This window comes from Saccopteryx bilineata, chromosome 11, assembly GCF_036850765.1.
Source record: "Saccopteryx bilineata isolate mSacBil1 chromosome 11, mSacBil1_pri_phased_curated, whole genome shotgun sequence".
NCBI classification, from domain to species: Eukaryota; Metazoa; Chordata; class Mammalia; order Chiroptera; family Emballonuridae; genus Saccopteryx; species Saccopteryx bilineata.
This window is the reverse complement of record NC_089500.1, coordinates 56,297,428-56,315,864: the sequence shown is the minus strand read 5'-3', so window position 1 is coordinate 56,315,864 and position 18,437 is coordinate 56,297,428. Positions and strand designations below refer to the sequence as shown.

Sequence of the window (18,437 nt, the reverse complement as noted above, 5' to 3'; positions counted from 1 at the left end):
AATAATATGGTCTGTCTTATAACCAATCAGAAGATAGTAGATGTCTTTTACATTAGTATACAATTTCAGCAATCCATGCTTTTGAGAACATGTAAGTACTTTATTATTAGCTAGAATTAATGTCCCTTCCAAATTCAACTTGATAAAAATCTTCAGTTTCTTCAATTTATCCATTTCTCCCAGGTTATCTATCCCTTTCCCTTCTCACTTTTCCTTCTTTCATTCCCAAGCTAGGGGTCCTGGCTCATCCCCGCAAAGAGTCTTCTCCCTGTCACTTACATCACCGTGACCTGGTCCTTCCATGTCCTCACACGGCAGACCCCACATTCCTGTGTTAGACCTTCCTGTTCCGACTCTCATTCCCATGCCGGGGTCTTGGTAAATTGCTGGCTAATTCTGAAGAAGCAGATGGTTCCACATGAGATTAATAACGGCCCATCTTCCTGGACTGAGACGTTACTGCAGAGCTCCCACTTCTCTCCTGTCATCGCCCTTTCCCTCAGAAACTTGTCAGTTTCCTTTATAAATGTCTGCCAAACATCTGACATCCATAGCACTTACACAATACCAGTAAGTTACAAGCACTTAAATACCTTTAAGTGAGCCGCAGAGTAACTTCTTACATATTAAGGAGGTTGAAAGTCACCGATAAGATGGAAGGGTATGACTGATTTCATATTACCCCAGAAAAAAGTACAGGCTTTGGGAGGAAGCTGTAGAGAAATGAACTTCATATCAGTAAAAGTGCAACTAACAGCTGCCTATACATGACTAACTTCATAAGGAGTGAACTTCCTACCCAGAATGCCCTGGTGTAGTGGTGGGTGAATACCTGTGACGGTTTTTGGCAGGTGACTGGGGCTGGGGTGAGAGGATAATCTTTCAAGGGCCCCTCAAGACAGAGTCAAAAGATATGCCATGAGCTATGAAGTGTAAGGATTATGTATGTATGGAGAGTAAGGAGCAAAAATTCACAGTAATGGAAAAGAATCCACGCCCCCTCTGAATGGCTGCCCTAGGGTGCTCAGCGCTTGGCACTCAGCCCGCACTCACACTCCGTGGAGTGGGCCAGAAGTACCAGACTCCGGGAGCAGCATATCACCGTACGAGGACAGCTTTAGGGGGTTTTGCCCGCTTGGCACTCAGCCCGCACTCACACTCCGTGGAGCGGGCCAGAAGTACCAGACTCCGGGAGCAGCATATCACCGTACGAGGACAGCTGTAGGGGGTTCTGCCTAGCTCACCATTAGCCTCTGTAAATGGATGTTTCATCCACAGAAGTAAGTCCCAGAAGCATCCTTTACTTAAAGTACCCCTGTCCCCGTGAATACAACCTAGGGCCTCTGATGAGCCTTTAAATGTTCCACTAGACCCACAGTGCGGGAGATGATGGCCCTTAAAGGGAGGGAGAAAATGAGGAGAGGAAGCAGAGATGCAAGGCAGAGAGAGTGCTGGTTTATGTTTCAGAGAGGGTTACAGAACTCCTTGTGAGATCTGTCTGCGGTCTTACCGCCTCTGTCCCATGTATGCTTGAGCATGTATCCTTTCAGTTCTCACCTGGAAACAAAGCAGCTCAGCTAGTACGCCACCACTCAGCTGGAAGCAGCCTCCTCGCATCAGCCCAGGCCCAGGTCAGAAAGCTCAGCTGCTGCTATGCACTGAAAGTGTTCCTTGTTGCCCAGTGTGATTTCCCAGTGTGGCACACAGCAGGGTGGTCACTAGGTATTGCTTTGCAGAAGATGGCCAGCCTCTAACAACTTTTCTAGAAGACCTCCTGACAGATGTCCCTGGCCAGGACCTCCACACATTTATAATCAGAATGTACGTAGCTACAACCAAGCCCCCTTGGTTGCTGCACTGGACACAAAGGGCTGGGAGAATGCGGCTGGAACCATGCCCAGGAAGCATCCGTGAGCACGTGGGCCAGGCCTTCAAACAATCAGGGTCCTGTGTAGAACTCTTCTAAGTAACACTCTGTGGAGCACAGTCAGATTCTGTGCTCATCTGAGGCAGAGAAACAATGTGTAAAACGGGTGTTTACTGTGTCGGGTGATTATCATCTTTTTCTTTTAATATCACCAATATGCAAACACATTCAGCAAGAGTGGGAGAAAAAACCCATAGAGACCCATGCACAGCCCAGTATAAATACACCGTAATTGGGCTGTCAGTGCACCGGGTGCCAAGACACCAAGGAGGGGTGCAGCCGATTAGGCAAAGACACCCACACTCTGTGTAGCACAGAGAATGCTCCATGTTCTAAAACATTTTTAAAAATTCTCCTGGGATCCATAAATATTTTCAAAACTATTTTCTTCTTACTAAAATGTCATTTTAAAAAATGCATAATGTGAAACATTGCATAAGTCTTAGGCTTTCCCCCCCCCCTTGAATTTCGAATATTCACAGGACCAAGAAAATTCTTTTTACTCACATGAATTCCATAAAGATGTGTGAACGTACAAACAGTAAGAATTCCACTAGTGTGATTCAAATGAAATGAATGGTTCTTTGGACAGAGGATTGGGATGACTTTGCCATGTGCATGAAAGAAAGAATGGGGCGGGGTGGGGTTTTATTAACTGGGAATAATGATCACAGATACTTCAACAAAAATAGCTAATGAGGATCAGTGGTAACAGTTCATTACAAATGATTCATATACAGTATGTCCGTAAAGTCATGGTACACTTTTGACCGGTCACAGGAAAGCAACAAAAGATGACAGAAATGTGAAATCTGCACCAAATAAAAGGAAAACCCTCCCAGTTTCTGTAGGATGATGTGGCAGCATGTGCACATGATGACGTAACACCGTGTATACAGCTGAACAGCCCACGGCCATGCCAGTCAAGATGTGGACAGTACAGATGAAAGTTCAGTGTGTTCTGTGGCTTGCTAAATTCGAATCCGTGACCAAAGTGCTACGTGAATATCAGTGCGTTTATAACGAAGCGTCACCACATAGGAATAACATTACTCGGTGGGATAAGCAGTTGAAGGAAACCAGTAGTTTGGTGGAGAAACCCCGTTCTGGTAGGCCATCAGTCAGTGATGAGTCTGTAGAGGCTATACGGGATAGCTACCTAAGGAGCCCTAAAAAATCTGTGCGTGAACCCACATCAAACTGCACTGAATAGTATGAAACTGGGAGAGTTTTCCTTTAATTTGGTGCAGATTTCACATTTCTATCGTCTTTTGTTGCTTTCCTGTGACCGGTCAAAAGTGCACCATGACTTTACGGACACACTGTATATTAAAATGGTTCTTCAAGCTTTTCCTTGGTAAGATTTTTTTAAATGTTAATTCTTGTTACCCTAGATTGTTGGAAAAAAGTAATAGTGCCCCCATATAGGATAATAAGTTTCTTAGGAGGATCTTTCCTTCAGTCAGAGTTGCAGAGATTTTCCTCATGAGCACAATATCTCAATGGCTCAGCATTTAGGTATACAGCGAGATAAGTCCAATTTACAAAGGTAAGACATGACCTCTAATCCTCGTTTAACTCCACGGACAGTCATCAAGGAATAAGAAATAGGAGGGGAAACAAAAGGTGCTGTTTTCCTCTCCATTGTTGCATAGTTTAAAAATACTGCAGGACTAGAGAGATGATGAAATTATTAGAAATAATGACAAATTAGAAATATGACCAAGACATCCCATCATCCTACACCATTCTGTCAACCATACAGGGTAATAATGATTTTTACATATTTTTTCCACATGGGCCAAAACTTAATAGAGAAATTTAGGTAGACTTTTCTGATTGTGAATGCCACTAGACAGTATAATAAATCAACTCATTTAATTCTTACAAGTCTGAATTATGCATGGTATTTATAATTATAGTACATAAAACAGACTCAGTCAAATTAAGTAACTTGTCCAAAGTCACACAAATAATGAGCAGCAAAAGCAATCCACGTTGCCTTCTACTGCACTTCCTCCCTCACTAACCCATCTTCACAAACGGCATCTGCACGGTATAGTGGAGCGTAAGTGTGGAAAAAAACTGATGATAGGCTCCCTGGAAGGCTATTCGTTGTGTTTTTATTTGGAACTTTTCTGAGAAGCCCAAAGTCTGTCATAGATATTACCTTATTCATCTTTACCATTTATCTGTGTACACTGATTTTTGATGTTATTACTATTGTTATCAGGGATGGGAAAAGTAAAGTGAGCACTGGTGAGCACGAATGTCACCAAGTGAGTGGCACTTTGGACTAGAAGTCTTGCCACCTAATACATAACCCAGAGCCCTTGCTGCTAAATCTTGCTTTTTGTGAAATGGTAAAACACACAGGCCATGCCGCTATTAATCTTTAATGAAACCAAATGTCAACTATACTACTCTGAATCATCACTCAGTTTCTAGCCTACTCTTCAGTATATATTCAATCTCAAGACCACACATTCATATAAAAGGCTGACAGAAAATCCAATTTCCTTCTGTAATTACATAAATTATTTTTAACATATCACAGTTTTACATGAGAAAAAATATTAATTTCTCTGTCAATTTACACTCATATATTTTTGCTCTCTTTAAGGAGTCAATCCCCTAATAATGTAGATTAGTTTTTTCCTTAGAGAATTCTCTTATGAAAATGATGTCATTTTGATAAATGTTTCCTTTTCTATTCATCAGTAGCAGATGTCAACTTCCACCTAGAGGACAAGTCCAATGTTCTGTGACAACAGGGGAGCACAACAAAACCATAAAACAACCTGTGTCTCTGCTCCAATTGGGTTCACAATGCTGTTTCTTCCTTTCACAGATGCATAGCAAATATGAAAACTGCCTTTTAAAAAGGCACCCAGTTCAAAGATGGCCACGGAATAGGCAGACGCACCAACTCCCACTTCCTAAAACCAAGGTGGATTACAACATAAATCTGAGAACACTCATCATGAACGACAAATTTTGGACTGAACTAGGAGGATTCAACAACCAAGGACTACCAAAGAACCCACAATGGAGTCTGTATTGAGCCCAACAAGTAACCAGCAATAAAAGACAACAGAAAGCAGATCTTAGGAAAGCTTGAACTTTTTTTTTTTTTTTTTTGAGACAGAGAGAGAGAGATAGACAGGGACAGACAGACAGGAACGGAGAGATGAGAAGCATCAATCGTTAGTTTTTCGTTGCATGTTGCAACAGCTTAGTTGTTCATTGATTGCTTTCTCATATATGCCTTGATCACAGGCCTTCAGTAGACTGAGTAACCCCTTGCTCGAGCCAGTGACCTTGGGCTCAAGCCAGTGAGTTTTCGCTCAAACCAGATGAGCCCATGCTTAAGTTGATGACCTCGGGGTCTTGAACCTGGGTCTTCTGCATCCCAGTCTGACGCTCTATCCACTGTGCCACCGCCTGGTCAGGCGGGAAGCTTGAACTTTTAAAGTAACTTCTCCCAGGCCAAGAGTAGATAAAGCAAACCTAGGAGTGCAGCTGATATTTATAACAGCACCTGGACCCAGAAAAGGCATCCACAAGATCTGGATAAAACTGTAGCTCTCAAAAAGTGGATAAGAACCAGCCTAAGGCAGTGACTCCCACTGACCTGCCCCAGGTCCCAACCAGGGAAGTCCAGGGCAACACAGATAATTTGGGAAGACAGAGAAGTGCAATCCAAATGACTCAACAAGAGAAACTCCCAGGAAAATAATTGAGTGAGATGGATATAAGCAAACTACCAGAGGCAGAGTTTAGAATAATGGTTATTAGAATGCTGAAAGATCATAGAACAACAATGGATGGTAACAGTAAGCACATAAATAAAGAAATAACAAGTATTAAAAAGGACATTGAAATAATAAAGAAGAACAGTCAGAAATGACAAATACAATATCAGAAATAAAGACTATACTAGAAGCGATTAACAGCAGGCTGTATGAAGCAGAGGATTGAATTAGTGATTTAGAAGACAAGATAAATGAAAACATGGAAGCAGAGCAGCAAAAAGAAAGGAGAATGAAAAATTCTGAGGAAACTCTAAAAGAGCTCTGTGACAATCTAAAGAGAAAAAACATCCACATCCTAGGAGTTCCTGAAGAAAAAGAGAAACAACAAGGGTTAGAAACCTTGTTCAATCAAATCATAGCCAAAAACTTTCCTAAATTGACACAGGACAAAGTCACAGAAGTTCAAGAAGCACAGAGAATGCCATTAAAGAGAAACACAAAGAAATCCACACCAAGACACATCATAAATAAAATAGTAAAGCTAAGAGATAAAGAGAAAATATTAAAAGCTGCTAGAGAAAAAAAGGCTATCACCTACAAAGGAGCCCCCATAAAGATGACATCTGACTTCTCAACAGAAACACTTGAGGCTAGAAGGGAATGGCAAGAAATATTCAAAGTAATGCAGAACAAGAACCTACAACCAAGACTACTTTATCCAGCAAGGCTATTGTTTAAAATCAAAGGAGAAATAAAAAGTTTCCTAGACAAAAAACAAAAAAACAAAACTCAAGGAATTCATTACAACCAAACCAAGGCTGCAAGAAATGTTAAGGGGCTTGTTGTAAACAGAACAAAGGAGGAACAGAATACAGCAAAAGAGGAATATAGCTTTAAAGAACAAAATGGCAATAAACAACTACATATCAATAATAACCTTAACAGTAAATGGATTAAATGATCCAATCAAAAGACATAGAGTAGCTGCATGGATAAGAAAACAGGACCCATACATATGCTCTCTACAAGAGACATACCTCAGAACAAAAGATACACATAGACTAAAGGTAAAAGGATGGAAAAAAAATATTTCATGCAAATGGAAATGAAAAAAAAGCTGGGGTAGCAATATTTATATCAGACAAAATGGATTTTAAAACAAAGGCTATAATAAGAGATAAAGAAGGTCACTACATAATGATAAAGGGAGCAATCCAACAGGAAGATATAACCATTATAAATATCTATGCACCTAATATGGGAGCACCTAAATATATAAAGCAGACTTTGACGGATACAAAGAATGAGATCAACAGCAATACTATAATAGTAGGAGATTCCAATACCCCACTAACATCACTAGATAGATCCTCAAGAAAGAAAATTAACAAAGTAACAACAGACTTAAAGTACATATGTGATCAACTCCATTTAATAGATACCTTTAGAACCTTTCACCCTAAAGTAGCAAAATATACATTCCTTTCAAGTGCTCATGGTACATTCTCTAGGACAGACCACATGTTAAGACACAAACACCGTCTCAACAAATTTAAGAAGATTGAAATCATATCAAGCATTTTCTCTGATCACAATGGCATGAAACTAGAAATCAACCACAACAGAAAAACTGAAAAATACTCAAACACATGGAAACTAAATAACATGTTATTAAATAACAAATGGGTTAACAATGAAATCAAAGAAGAAATTTAAAAATTCCTAGAAACGAATGATAATTAGCATACAACAACTCAAAATCTATGGTACACAGCAAAAGCAGTCCTGAGAGGGAAGTTCATAGCACTACAGGCATTCCTTAAGAAGTTTGGTAAAGCTCAAATAAACAACCTAACCCTTCATCTAAAAGAACTAGAAAAAGAACAGCAAGCCCAGAGGTAGTAGAAGGAAGGAAATATTAAAGATCAGAGCAGAAATAAATTATATAGAGGCTAAAGAAACAAAACAGAGAATCACTGAAATCAAGAGCTGGTTCTTTGAAAGGGTAAACAAGATTGATGAACTTTTAACGAGACTCACCAAGGAAAAAAGAAACAGGACTCAAATAAAATTAGAAATGAGAATGGAGAAATAACAACGGACACAACAGAAATACAAAATATTGTAAGAAAATACTATGAAGAACTATACGCCAAAAAATTAAACAACCTAGGTGAAATGGACAAATTCCTTGAAACATATAATCTTCCAAAAATCAATCTGGAAGAATCAGAAAACCTAAACAGACTGATTACAACAAATGAGATCGAAATAGCTATCAAAAAGCTCCCCAAAAAGAAAAGCCCTGGGCCTGATGGCTTCACTGGTGAATTTTACCAAATATTTAAAGAACTAACTCTTATCCTTGTCAAGTTATTTCAAAAAATTCAATAGGAAGGAACACTTCCAAGTTCTTTTTATGAGGCGAGCATAATTCTGATTCCAAAACCAGGCAAAAACAACACAAAGAAAGAAAATTATAGGCCAGTATCCCTGATGAATTAAGACGCTAAAATCTTCAACAAAATATTAGCAAACTGGATCCAGCAATACATGAAAAAAAATTGTACCTCATGATTAAGTGGGATTTATTCTGGAAAGGCAAGGATGGTATAACATTCGTAAATCAATCAATATGATTCACCACATTAAAAAAAGGAATGAAAAAAACCACATAATAATTTCAATAGATGCAGAAAAAGCATTTGATAAAAATCCAGCACTCATTTATAATCAAAACTCTTAGCAAAGTGAGAATATAGGGAACATACCTCAACATGATAAAGGCCATCTATGACAAACCCACAGCCAACATCCCCTAAAAATCAGGAACAAGGAAGGGGTGCACCCTTTCACCACTCTTATTCAATATAGTACTGGAAGTCCTAGCTACAGCAATCAGACAAGAAGAAAAAATAAAAGGCATCCAAATTGGAAAAGAAGAAGTAAAGCTGTTGTTATTTGCAGATGATACTGTATATAGAAAACCCTAAAGTCTCAGTCAAAAAACTACTGGATCTGATAAATGAATTCAGCAAGGTGGCAGGATATAAAATTAATACACAGAAATTAGAGGCATTTTATACACAAACAATGAAATGTCAGAAAGAGAAGTTAAGGAAAAAATCCCCTTCACTATTGCAACAACAAAAAAATAAAGTACCTAGAAGTAAATTTAACCAAGGAGGTTAAAGACTTATACTCAGAAAATTATAAAACATTGATAAAAGATATCAAGGAAGATACAAACAAGTGCAGGCAAATACCATGTTCATGGTTAGGAAGAATAAACATTATTAAAATGTCTATATTACCCAAAGCAATTTATAAATTTAATGCAATACTAATTAAAATACCAATGACATACTTCAAAGATATAGAACACATATTCCAAAAATTTATATAAAACCAAAAAAGAACATGAATAGCCTCAGCAATCTTGAAAAAGAAAAATAAAGTGGGAGGTATTACACTCCCTGATATCAAGTTATACTACAAGGCCATTGTACTCAAAACAGCTTGGTACTGGCATAAGAACAAGCACATAGATCAATGGAACAGAACGGAGAACCCAGAAATAAACCCACACCTTATAGACAACTGATATTTGACAAAGGAAGTAAGAGCATACAATGGAGTAAAGACAGCCTCTTTAACAAATGGTGTTGGGAAAACTGGACAGCTACCTGCAAAAAAATGAAACTTGACCACCAACTAACACCATGCACAAAAATAAACTCAAAATGGATAAAAGACTTAAATGTAAGTCGTGAAACCAAAAGCATCTTAGGAGAAAACATAGGCAGTAAGCTCATTGACATCTATCACAGCAATATATTTGCTGACTTATCTCCACAGGCAAGTGAAATAAAAGACAGGATAAACAAATGGGACTATATCAAGCTAAAAAGCTTTTGCACAGCTAAAGATAATTAAAACATAATAAAAAGACAAACCACACAATGGGAGAACATATTCGACAATACATCTGATAAGGCGTTAATAATCAAAATTTATAAAGAACTTCTAAAACTCAACACCAGGAAGACAAATAATCCAATCAAAAAATGGGCACAAGAAATGAATAGACACTTCTCCAAAGAGGACATACAGATGGCCAATAGACAGATGAAAAAATGTTCAACATCATTAATCATTAGAGAAATGCAAATTAAAACCACAATGAGATACCACCTCACACCAGTCAGAATGGCGCTCATTAACAAAACAACACACAATAAGTGCTGGTGAGGATGTGGAGAAAGGGGAACCATCTTGTACTGCTGGTGGGAATATAGACTGGTGCAGCCACTGTGGAAAACAGTATGGAAATTCCTCAAAAAATTAGAAGTGAAACTGCTTTTTGACCCAGCCATCCCACTTATAGGAATATATCTCAAGGACACCATATCACCGACTGAAAATAAGAAATGCACCCCCATGTTTATGGCAACATTGTTCACAATAGCTAAGATCTGGAAACAGCCCAAGTGTCCATCAGTGGATGAGTGGGTTAAAAATCAGTGGTACAGGCCCTGGCTGGTTGGCTCAGTGGTAGAGCGTCGGCCTGGCATGCAGGGGACCCGGGTTCGATTCCCAGCCAGGGCACATAGGAGAAGCGCCCATTTGCTTCTCCACCCCCCCTCCTTCCTCTCTGTCTCTCTCTTCCCCTCCCGCAGCCAAGGCTCCATTGGAGCAAAGATGGCCCGGGTGCTGGGGATGGCTCCTTGGCCTCTGCCCCAGGTGCTAGAGTGGCTCTGGTCACAGCAAAGCGACGCCCAGAGGGGCAGAGCATTGCCCCCTGGTGGGCAGAGCGTTGCCCCTGGTGAGCGTGCCGGGTGGATCCCGGTCGGGCGCATGCAGGAGTCTGACTGTCTCTCCCCGTTTCCAGCTTCAGAAAAATACAAAAAAAAAAATCAGTGGTACATATATACAATGGAATACTATGGGGCCATGAAAAAAAAGGAAATATTACATTTTGCAACAATATAGATGGACCTGGAAACTATTATATTGAGTGAAATAAGCCAGGCAGATAAAGAAAAATATCATATGACCTCACTCATATGAGGAATTCAAGGAACAATGTGAACTGAGGAATGGAATTAAACCTGAAGGGAAGGAGGGAGGGAGCTGTTGGGAGGGGGGCAAGGGAGATGTTGAGGGGAATATGGGGTGGGGGATGCTTTTGGGGAGACACTAGAACAGGGTTCCCCAAACTGTTTATAGAGGGGGGCCAGTTCACTGTCCCTCAGACCGTTGGAAGGCCGGACTATAAAAAAAACTATGAACAAATCCCTATGCACACTGCACATATCTTATTTTAAAGTAAAAATACAAAACGGGAACAAATACAATATTTAAAACAAAGACCAAGTAAATTTAAATCAACAAACTGACCAGTCTTTCAATGGGAACTATGAGCCTGCTTTTGGCTAATGAGATGGTCAATGTGCTCCTCTCACTGACCACCAATGAAAGAGGTACCCCTTCCGGAAGTGCGGCGGGGCAGATAAATGGCCTCAGGGGGCCGATGCAGCCCGCAGGCCATAGTTTGGGGACCCCTGCACTAGAATCTATGTAAATGCAATAAATAAATTAATTAATTTTAAAAAATTAAAAAATAGCAAAGGCACCCATAAGTTTTCAATAATCCTTAATATTATTAATGATCAGGCTCCTATTTTAGATAGATGTTAGCCAAAACATTATTTTTAAAGTGGTCTCTTAGCAAAAATAGAATGATTTCAGAAAGACAGACACACACACGATGATCAAGGTGCAAACTCTCAACCCACAACACATCCATTTCACTTAATGAATTCACCCGAATGGTTCAAAATTAAAATAGAACTTAAAAAGTATGTGAACCCATCAGTGTCTCCATGAGTGCCCTTGTCTTCCCGCTCCAATATTCTCGTGCCTTTCTTCTCTGCCCAGTTTACCTCCTGAGGTCCACCTTTGCTGGCACCTTTGGGCCTCAGTATCACTTCTTCTTCGGTCATATTCCATTTTACTGTGTTCTTTATTAAGCAAGCATGTCCAGTTTGCTGCCTAAAAAGCTTATATAGCCCTGGCCGGTTGGCTCAGCGGTAGAGCGTCGGCCTAGTGTGCGGAGGACCCGGGTTCGATTCCCGGCCAGGGCACACAGGAGAAGCGCCCATTTGCTTCTCCACCCCTCCGCCGCGCTTTCCTCTCTGTCTCTCTCTTCCCCTCCCACAGCCAAGGCTCCATTGGAGCAAAGATGGCCCGGGCGCTGGGGATGGCTCTGTGGCCTCTGCCTCAGGCGCTAGAATGGCTCTGGTCGCAACATGGCGACGCCCAGGATGGGCAGAGCATCGCCCCCTGGTGGGCAGAGCGTCGCCCCTGGTGGGTGTGCCGGGTGGATCCCGGTCGGGCGCATGCGGGAGTCTGTCTGACTGTCTCTCCCTGTTTCCAGCTTCAGAAAAATGAAAAAAAAAAAAAAAAAAAAAAGCTTATATATATGCCCATCCTTTCTAAGGCTGTGAACTCCTGGAAGGGGCCAGGCTCGTTTAGCTCTGCATGTCCCTCTACACACGCCTCTGCTTGTTTCTCAAACACCTGGGCCATGAATGTTCCGCACACATACTGAAGAAAATACCCTCGAGCTATAAAATACCTGCGTCTAGTCAGAGCCCTATGGCCTTGAGAAGGTGACACCACCTGGGTACTTCACTGTAAAATGGATCAATAACCCGTTTCTGGGAACCTGTTTTCCCAACCCCAGCGAATAATTCAAAAAATGCTTTGTAAATTATGTTGTGCTATATAAGTATAAAGTAGCATACCTATGTGTGTGAGTACTTCTGTAAGAATAAAACGGCCCATACTGTGCAAAACCTCTGAAATAATGAATACATTGTTGATCTAGTGAAAATTGGAATAGCCTCAATTAAAAACATGCTGAAAGAGGATACTCCAGAAATCAGCAGGAAATAGAGCTACCCAACTGGTATCTAACTTATAAGTGAATGTAGAAAAAAACACTGAATATGTTTGTTTATACAATAACTATCCGAGCCCTCCACCATAACTGCTATGGCACCTGTGTAATGTGGGGACAGAGAGCAGCCACATCCAGCGACACAGACAGAAGCAAAACGAAGGGAGGCAGAAGCATTACTTCAAGCTTTCATGCACACTCTTTGTTCTAAATGTGGGAGCCTCTTCAGATTATTTACATGGATAAAAGCATTCTTTTAAAAATGAGTATAATTTCTAGTGCTAAAATGGTATCAACAGCAACATACTTATGTCTAAGTAACCCTGTTGTCAACTCTCTTTTTGTCCTCTAGCTTCTGTGACCACAGTCTTCTAGTTTCTGTTGTATCCTGTACCCACTGAATGCAGAAATCAGCACCTTCTAGATGCACCAGAAGGAAGTTGCTTGTAGGCAAGAGTTATGAGAACATTTAACACTGACTACATAAATTCAAAGATGCATTAGAAATGTATAATATGGAGACACTTCCGAAAATGCTTTACTTTTTATTATACTTTTGTCTCCCTCATATAAAAAACTACCTTGACTTTGAAACTTATGCAACTATTATACAGTATTTATATGCTATATTGAGTCCTTTGTATGTGTCCTATCTAACCACTCCTATTAAATTTAGTGAACATTAAAAATTAAAAGCATTTACTTATTGAAGGAATTAATACCCTCTGTTTTTCTTAATTTAAAAAAAAATTTTAAGTGAGAGGAGAGGAGACCGAAAGACAGACTTTTTTGTGTACCCCATGTGGATCCACCAGCAAGCTCCCTACAGGGCAATGTTCTATCTAGGGCCATGTTCATTCACAACTGAGCTATTTTTAGTGCCTGAGGCTGATGGCTCCAAGGAGCCATCCTCGGTGCCCGGGCTGATTTGCTGGAACTAGTCGAGCAGTAGCTGCAGGACAGGAAGAGAGAGAGAGAAGAGGGAGGTGGAGGGGTGGAGAAGCAGATGGTGGTTCTCATGTGTGTCCTGACCAGGAATCAAAACTCAGGACTTCCATACACCAAGCCAACACTCTACCACTGAGCCAATGGGCCAGGGCTAAAAAAATTTTTAATTTACTGATTTCAGAGAGAGAAGAAGGAAGAGAGTGAGACAGAAACATCAATCTGTTCCTGTATGTGCCCTGACCAGGGATCGCACCGACAACTTCTTGTGCATTCAGTTAGATGCTCTAACCAACTCAGCTATCCAGCCAGGGCTTTCTTAATTTTTTTATGTGAGGCAAATTAGGGTGTTTCCATCAAACACTCAAGATCAAAAACCTGATCATCTGTTTTCTTTCATCGGTCAGTGGAGCTCTAGTTGTCTCTTCTTTCCCTCCCCGCAACCCAGTGATTTCTTTTCCTAGGACTCGTAGTACCTGAGGACCATCTCAAGTTTACTTCAAAATGTCATTTCCCTGTTTACCTAAAAAGGGGACCTCGGTTAATAGGCTGTATTTCTTAGATAACATTCATGGCTCCATCGGAAGCTATCTGATTATACCCTGACATCTCTTCCAGCTCAGCAGCTTTTCTAACGAACTTTAGTATTAACTGCGATTAATTCCTGCAAATGTAAAACTTCCCTGCCTCTAAGCAGCTAGAACATGGGCTTTCTGAAGAGCGGGAGGGTAGCCCTTTCAATCAGAATTCCAATTTAAAAGGCTTTAAAATGATAAATGCTCAGTTCTACACTTATCTTTAAAACAATAAGTAATAATTCTTTCAAAGCTTAGAGACATCTATATAAAGATAATTTCATTCTCTGACACTTAAGCATTTAAGCATTCTTGTCACAGATCTCATAGAAAAGTTTTGTTCCAAATTAATTTTAGAACTCTCATACTAAATGAAGTAAACTAGTAAAGTAAGCTAGGTTGTCAATTACAGGGGTTAGAAGGGCAGAGATTCAAGTCCTAATCAAAGGGTTAGGGACATTTATCTGTTATATTTGAACCTATGTTTCATGTTTTGATTTGAGCATAAATAACTTAGAATGAGAAGAGGACTTCCTTTACAAAAAAAAAAAAAAAAGAGGTTTTAAAAGCATATTTATTCTGCCACCTTTAAAATAAAATGCAGTAATAATATAACTGCACTATAAGAGCAATTTTTCATTTTGTCTTACACCTGCTCTTTGGAGATGGTCTTTGTGTCAAGGCAGAGATTGAGGTCAGGGTTGGACAATTTGTACTTCTTGTACTTGCTGTCATGTAGAAATGTGATGGCCTTTCTTGCTCAGATTGGGTCACTGATAGGCACCCTCAGCTACATGAATAAATGTGGATTCATCCAAAGGACAATTTTCGAAAATCAGGGAGTTTATCAAGAATCAGTTCACCTGATAAACGCCAACAGCACTCCCTGATATCCAAGCGAGGGGCACAGATGAGCAAAGGCCTGTTCCCTGAGGCACCAGGTAGACAGTGGAGCAGGAAAAGTAACTTCTGTAACTGACCGACCTCCTCTGGATGGGTAGTAATGCATCAATGGAAAGCGACTGAAAGGGAGGGCTATTACAGAGGGAAAATTCCTACTTTTCACCATAAATTTTTGACACTAAGCACAGACTTGTTCCCATGTGTTTGGTGTGTATATAATAAGTCTATGTGTGTCTATGTGTGTACATATATACACACCTCCCCCTCACACACATGCACGTGTATATGTGTGTGGATATTCTTCCTAATTTATTCCTAATATAGACCTATCTCCATCTCTTCAAATAAAACACAATTCCCTTGTATGCAGATCTACACTGTGCATTATTCTTTAGTCTAATACACAGTTTTACATTTCATTTAGCAGTAAACAACTGAAGCATAATGTATCTATAAAAGGCAATTACCCTAACAGTTCTAATTATCCTGTAACATTTGCTCTTTTTTCCTTAAGTGTGTAGGTACAAAAATGTTTGCTTTATTCTAGAAAGAAAAAAAAAACATAGAAAAGATGTTCTTCTCAGCAATTCACTAATCCAGGAGAATGTCACCTCTTCACACAAACAAAACAAATTTGAAATGACAAAATATGAAAAAAAATTCCAGCCGAAAGATTGCTTAGGAACAGACAGACAACTGTCAGAGGGGATGGGGGTTGAGTGACTTGGTGAAAAAGATGAAGGGATTAAGCAAAAAAACCCCAAAAACCTCAGACACAGACAACAGTGTGGGTATTCCAAGAGGGAAAGGGAGGAGTAGGGGAAGAGAAGAGGGTGGAGTAGGGACAGATGGTCATGGAAGGAGACTTGACTTGGGGTGGTGGACACATAATACACAGATAATGTAATAGAACTGTACACCTGAAATCTACATAATTTTATTAACCAATGTCATCCCATAAATTCAATAATTATTTGTGTGTGTGTGTGTGTGTGTGTGTGTGTGACAGATAGAGAGAGAGAAACACACAGAGAGAGAGGGACAGACAGGCAGGAAGAGAGATGAGAAGTATCGATTCTTCATTGCAGTTCCTTAGTCTCTGTATATGTTCACTGATTGCTTTCTCATATGTGCCTTGACTGGGGGGGGGGTGCAGCAGAGCAACTGACCCCTTGCTCAAGCCAGCGAACTTGGGCTTAAGCCAGTGACCACTGGGGTCACGTCTATGATCCCACGCTCAAGAAAGTGACCCCTCGCTCAAGCTGGTGAGCCTACGCTCAAGCCAAGATGAGCCCGTGCTCAAGTGGTGACCTCGGGGCTTCGAGCCTGGGTCCTTTGCATCCCAGTCCAACGCTCTATTCACTACACCACCACCTGGTCAGGCCAATAAATATTTTTTAAAAAAGATTGTTTAATTATCAAAAATAACTGAATCCTTGAATGTCTACATATTATTTTTAAGTTTGTCTAAATTCCTAGGGATAGATAAGTTGGTCTTTTTTTTAATTGGCCCAAAATTAATTTCTTGGGCCAAATATTAATATTCTAACAGTAACTTTCTTAAAATCTAATGAAATAATCTATACTCCCCTCATAAAAGAATCTCACATTGCCCATGTTAAAGAAGAAAAACTGGAAGTGTTACTAAAAAACTCAGGTTTTTTGTATGTGTTTTTTTTGTCTTAACTTGAATTTACGATGAAATCTTGAATTTCAGGCTGGCACGTTTAGACATAATTCTCACTAATGAATGCAAAAGAACTCTGCAGCTCAAACATATATTTATACTCCTCTCTTGAAGGCCTGAATTTTTAAAGCTGAGCAACAGAAGCACCCTAAATGAAGTGATATAACTCCTACAGTTTGCTATTTTTGAAACTGTAGAAAAACTTTGAGAGACCCAGAAGCATTTTCCTCTTCTAGGGAATCCCTGTTGTTCCTGAACTAACGTCACTCCACTGTGGGAGGGGCTAACAACGGCAGGCACCTCAGGGGCCAGTATTTTTTTAAACTAAAAGAGACTGAAATCAAGGATTCTGGTTGCTACCAACTGAAATATTCTGCTTTTTAATACTATTTTAATCCTGCTTTCTGTAGGTGTTCGCACTGTTGAAAGTTTACGCAGTCCTCATAAACATCGATGCACTGAGAACAGAGTTTACACCTTCACCTACGCCCCTCCAGAGCTTTGGGGGGGGCACCCCATTCACCTTTGAGTGGTCCAGCTCTCTCGTATGTTCCCAACTGGCCCACCACAGCCTGAGTAAAAAGACAAACAAGACATACTTCATTTGAGAGACACAACATCCAATGACTCACGAATCCCGTTATTAACTCAGATAGTTTCCAAACACAACAGAAGAGCCTCCGCGAAGAACAAAGATTTTATAACTGGAAGGCTGTGGTGTGCCAGGGGGACACCCTGGTAGAAGCAAAGCAGCCATTCTACGGAAAATCTTCACAACCAGTCAATCTATCCAGAAATGGATAGCCTTTAGCATTTCAGGAAACAGAGGACAAGTATTTCTAAAATAACTCTTCAGTTTGAAATAAAAGCATAGGCACCGCTTCCCAGACTTGTATAGAATCAATAAAGAAAACTATGTATCTACACAGACAAAGCACCGGAGGTCTCGTTACTGTTTTGAAGGAGGTGAGAATTCACTGTAGTGCTGTAAGCCACACAGGTTAACATTACCTCATGGTCACATCTCTTCCACAGCCATCATGACCAAACACAGACTGATCACTGGAGAGGACAGAAATACAGGAAAGGAAAGCAGAACAACAATAAATCCTGATTTTCTTCTCTAAGGGAGGACTGAAATACAAGAAAGAAAAATGTACAGGAAAATGCTACATTTTATTTATATCTATTCCTATATCTATAATTTGGTCCATTTTACTATAAATAAGTACTAATGAATATATATTTCTCCTTTTAAAAGCGAAGGAGGTATCCTTTTGAAAACCAACAGTTAACATTAAATCGTAAGTTGTGTTACAAACATGGCACTTTAAATTTGTACCTGATATTCCAGTTGAGATCATTAGTCACCAAAAATCCTGTCCATCACCTGTAATAACTTTGCTAATAACTGAAGTTTGCCTTTGCATTTGAAAGGTAAGATGGAAGAACCATAGCAGGCAATTGTCCCAAGCAGTTTCATATTTCTGCAGAAATCCCCTCCCAGTTTACAGTCATCTGTCTTAGGCAAGGAATGATTTTGAGCAAAGAATTAGTAGCAGAACTCAGTAGAAATGATCAAATCTTTAAATGAGTCTAAAAATGGGTTAAAAGAAACTGGAGTAAAGTAGAACCATGCAAATTTTCTAGCAATGCTCCAGGCCATGGTTGGCCATGAAGG

At 40.0% G+C, this 18,437-nt stretch overlaps 1 protein-coding gene and 1 non-coding gene across 6 annotated transcripts in view; one reads left to right on the top strand and one right to left on the bottom strand.

Annotated features, from left to right (window-relative positions):
- The window catches only part of PTPRM (protein tyrosine phosphatase receptor type M), an 899,870-nt gene that overhangs the window by 401,507 nt on the left and 479,926 nt on the right, over positions 1-18,437 (bottom strand). The window lies entirely within an intron of this gene.
- TRNAT-AGU (transfer RNA threonine (anticodon AGU)) lies at positions 11,753-11,828 on the top strand. Its single transcript has one exon. It is a non-coding gene; the product is annotated as a tRNA-Thr (tRNA).